At 40.6% G+C, this 5,000-nt stretch overlaps 1 long non-coding RNA gene across 1 annotated transcript in view; it reads left to right on the forward strand.

Annotated features, from left to right (window-relative positions):
- Positions 1–127, forward strand: part of LOC138041409 (uncharacterized) — a 2,252-nt gene extending 2,125 nt beyond the window's left edge. Inside the window, exon 3 of the long non-coding RNA XR_011130814.1 lies at positions 1–127. This exon is cut by the window's left edge and continues 929 nt beyond it. This is a non-coding gene — a long non-coding RNA (uncharacterized lncRNA).
- The last annotated feature ends 4,873 nt before the right edge of the window (positions 128–5,000 follow it).

Genomic DNA, 5,000 nt, shown 5'->3' on the forward strand with positions numbered 1-5,000 from the left:
TAAGTCAAACCCAATTGTATTAAATGATTTTGGTTGGGTTACAAATTTCCTTTAATAATTAATTGCACTGTAACACCAGTGTGAAATTACAGATAAGTCAAATAAACACCTTTTTACAAAGTTCAAACTTGAGACTTTTATTCACATTATTGTAAAGGACAAGAGCAAGACCATATGTCCAGTGACAACACTAGACATAATTTGTTTCAAATACTACCACATTGCAATGTCATCCCTTAGATGTTAACTTTAAGGAAAGGTGTCAGCTGTGCATGTACATCTAAGCTTGCAAAGGTGAACACTTAAATGTCTTTTTAAGAAAAAATTGTATTTTTCAACAAAACACCTCAGCATAAGCAGCTCTGTTTTTTTTTAGTTATTATATACAGTGTAGCACACAAGGAATTTTTGAGCTACTATACGGTATAAAAATCGGCTCACTTCGTTTCCGTGAGGGTGTAACTAAGGTTAGCTGTTGTTGGTGGTGAGGTGGGGAAAGGATGTGCGGGGGCAGGTAGCAGGGCTGGGGCTGGACAAGTTAAAAGAGAATCGTCTAGTAGGAAAACGAGGCTTCAACATTAAAAATCTTACCAATGGTAAGTGAGCAAGTCTCAAGGAATGGTATTGAACAGGTTACAAAAGAGAGAATGTAACGCATTAGTGACCCCAAAGGAAAAAAAAAAATGAAAACCGGTCGTTATTACAAGGAAGTAAGCTGAAGCGAGGTTGTAGGTTGACAAGGTCAATGGGATTGCTTCTCGGTTGAATTTGCACTAGATTCCTGCATTCCTTTCTCATGGAGAGATATTTTCTTGTTTCAATACTTGTGGAAAAAGAGAAAGGAAAATTGGGCTAAAGGGAGTGAAAAACAAAAAGGACGATGTCGAAAACGGGAGATGGAAAAGAAAAAAAGGGAACTGGGATAGGGTAAAGTTATTACATAAATGGTGAGAATTGAACACGATGATGAGATACGGGAACTGCACAAGAAAATTGACAACGGATATCGGAAAGGGAATTGGACACTGAAAGTGAAAGCGAATGTTGGATAAGGAGATGGAGAGCCTTTACTTGGAAGGAATAATTGAGAAATGAAGATAATACAATTTAGGTTTGGTGGAAATTAAAAACGGTGGGAAGTTCACAAAATAAGATGAGGATCGGGATTCTTAAATCCGAATTAGAAGTTGCAGTCCGGCATTCGTAGATCCGTTTCCGGTTTCTCGTTTCTCTTTTGAATTTGAAGAAGATATTTCATCGCTCACGTGTTCAGCGCAAAAATGGCCGTTTGCTTTGCTGAAAGCAAGGATAGAAGTGGGTGTGGCGACTTTAAAGGGGTGAGTACTTTAACACCTCTTCATGAATGCAGAGACGACGTTTCTGCCCGTTTGAAGCGTTTTAACCTTTCCAACGAAAACCTGGTTGAATGTGAGTTGATTCTGTTTCGCGCTGGCCACTTCGGCCTTTGTGAAGATAAAGTCAAAGAAATGTCTGTGTGTGCCCGAAGCATCGGAAAAGTCTGGGGAATTACTGGAACTGCACAAAAAGGTCTTGTCAGTATCCTGAGCACAAGGGAAAACGAGAGGCAACGAAAGGGGATCGTGTGTTCAATGCGAGATTGGCTAGGGATGTTTTTGAAGTTTTCGGAATTTCAGTTCCAGTCGGGTCACGTGAGTATTATATATATTTTGATTAGTTTGGATGTTAAACGATGTAATGTAATGAGGTAAGAGGTCTATAACAGGGTTGCGTCTGTGTGCCATTTCACCTTGTAAGTTTGAAGTTTGTGGATGTGTTACAGCCTTAATTGAAATACTATCAACGTCATCTTTTTTCTAAGAGACTTGAAGATTATGTAAACACGGACACGAACACGTATTTCAAGATTTGATTATTTGACATTCCATAAATAGTAAACAACAATCTAGCCAGTAAGATAATAAGACAAAACTATCTGGAGTTTTAAAATTAAATCATGTAAAATTCTCAACCTTATATTTAAAATTAATCTTATTAACAAATTCAGATAAAATAATCGAGCTCTCTTTTAGCTTGTTTGAATAAATGTAATACATCATGTATAAAAAAGTATAGTTAAACTTTCTCACAGCCCCATGCCCAGCAAGGCATTGCTTAAACAAGGCAAACACTATTTCCTTAGGTTCTGGATTGAAACTGAAACTATCTGGAGTTAATATTGCTCCTAAAGTTTGATTCACAGTTTGACTTTCTTCTTTCTAATATAGGAAAATGTCTCGCATTTGAAATTTGAAACCATTTTTCATCATATGATAGATTTAATTAATGCGTACAATTTAATTTATTATTAAATAGAGCGGTGGTCATTGAGCATACAGGAATCACTTTTCCGTGCGTTTTTTTTCAGCCATCTGTAATAGCTGTAGGAAATCGCACAGTAGTAGATTGAAGACTGAATGGCTCCGGTTGAGGACACCAAAAAGAGAGATAGAGCACGTGGATGAAGACAAAGATCCCAGTGATAGACCAGAGTTGTCAAGGTACTCAATGTTCACGAGCCAAGTTTCGATTTGAACATGTAGAGAGACAAGCTTTAAATGCTACTGGCAAAAATTTGCCAGTATATCCCATGAGCAAATTATCTTCAGTGCCGTGCGCAAGCCCCCTCCCAGCCTGGCCGCTTGTGAGGAACATTTTCAAGTTTGGGAGTACCAGTGGTATCTTTCAGATTGAGTGTTTGGATTATTACTGACTTTAATATTTACCTGCTTTGTGTTGTACAGGAAAGCAAAAGAGGAGGCAAGTTCCGCAATTTTTTTATCGTCGGCATTGGAATTTGAAACACCCAGCAGAGGTCCTCTTTGGACACCCGGGCAATGGCGTGAAAGGCCTGAAAGCTCGTCAAGGGATGACTCGTCATTTAAGAAAGCCCAGCACGATGTGATAAAGGACTACAATGAGGCGATGACAAAAATTGCGTCACTCACTGGCGGAAAGACGAAGCCTCTTACATTCAGGCTTACTACTGAGTGGGATAAGGCTACGTCAAATGAAAAACTGAGCTTCCTGTTTGGATCAAGTAGACGAAGGATGTCGCGCTCTGTGCAAAGTCATCGCCCCAAAAGGCAGTGAAACGTTACTGCAAGCGTATCAGGAATCGAAAACAGACGTTTGCTCAAATATTAATGAATTAGCGGCCTTAACTGCTGTGTACAAACAAGCACCATCAAGGAGTTTAAAAACCCAGATTTTAAGCATATATGCACTGCGTTATTCAGCAAGATTCCTCAAGAAAATGCACGAGCCGTTTGAAAAACTGAGCGACCGACAAGTCAAGAAAGCTAGGGTACATACCAAGAATTTTGGAGTGGGTTTCAACGTCGATAAAGTGCCTCAACATCGAGTCCGAATGGACTTGGTGAAGCTTGATCACTTTCTGTCGTTTGTGGACCAGCCGTATTTCCATCAAGACGTGGCCTATGGAACGATGACTTTAAAACTTGACTCCGGTGAACGGCTTGTCATGCCCAATGTTGTCAGAATTGTTGGAAGGTCGACAATGATTGAACAGTATTTTAAATACTGCAGCGAAGAAGGCTTTCACCCACTAGGAAGATCAACCCTGTACAGAATTTAACAAGTCACAGAAGCATCTCAAAGGAAGTCCCTCCAAGGCCTTAATAACATCGCAGCAGCTGGGGCTGAGGGGTTGATACTATGCACAAGATAGTGGATGAATTGAAAGATTGCAGCGCTAGTGCAAAGTGGTGCGAAGAAATTCGTCAGAAGCTGAAAAATGGTAAGCGATACCTTAAGATAGAGTATAGGATGCACTGTGAAGAAGATAAGAGTCCTTGCCCAGACCACTGTACATATTTCGCTCTCAGCGACCCCCAGTACACCGAGTTTCAGGGAACTTGTGCGCACGAACATGAAGTTTGCTGTGCGAATTACGAAAGCTTGAAATCTGTGTTACAAGAAATATCAAATGAAATTGAGTCGCCTTTAAATTTTAGCAGCGAGGATCAGAAAGAAGACCTCCAACATGACCATAAGCTGGCCAAAGAAATGACATTTCAGTGAAAGTCCCATCTTATTAGAGCTTAGAACCAAGAGAGAGCGAAACAAAACGTGTTAAACAGCCTCAAAACTAATTCTGCACTTGTTGTAATGGACTGGGCCATGAAATTCCTCCAACTCAAATACAGAGAAAAACAGTCCGAGTGGTTCGGGAAGAGAGGGATAATTTGGCATGTTAGTTGCGTCATCACCAGGAATGCCGAAGACAATAACCTGGAGACTGCGTCCTATGTTCACTTATTTGACAGTTGTGCCCAAGACTAGTTCGCAGTTTGTGCAATACTGGAACACCTTCTCGGTATCATCAAAGAGAACAAGGCGAGCATAAACCAGGTCTTCCTTCGATCAGATGGCGCAGGTTGTTACCACAACAACAATCTAATTGCGGCTGTCTGGAATCAAAGTAATGAGGTGAGGAGGAACATTAGTCAATATGAGCACTGCGCTCAGTGAAAGCTATCATATCCATACAGCCCCGTGAAGGCCGAAGTAATTTTAGGCTTCGTTTTTTAATTACTTCTGTTGGTAATTTCATACACTTATAATACTCACCTTATTTTACGAAGGTGATACTTGACGGTACAATTAACTGATGAATCGTGGCCCTCGGACCAGATCGAATTAGAATTTGGAAATGCTGGCTTTTCGAGGGGAGGGGAAAACCGGAGTACCCACGGAAAATCTCTCAGAGCAGAGTAAAAAACCAACAACAAACTCAACCAACATATGGCGCAAGATCAGGAATCGATCCCAGACCACATTGGTGGGAGACGCGTGTTGTCAACACTACGCCAACCTTGCTCCTTGTATTGTCCTAACTGCATGAATATCTCCAGTTCTAACACCGCCAGCATTAGAGGAAATAGTCAGAAAACTAGCATTACAACCCGGAGCAAATCAGCAGAGTAGTAAAAGTAGTTAGCACCACATATAACAGCAGC

This window comes from Montipora capricornis, chromosome 3 (assembly GCF_036669925.1).
Source record: "Montipora capricornis isolate CH-2021 chromosome 3, ASM3666992v2, whole genome shotgun sequence".
Taxonomy (NCBI): domain Eukaryota; kingdom Metazoa; phylum Cnidaria; class Anthozoa; order Scleractinia; family Acroporidae; genus Montipora; species Montipora capricornis.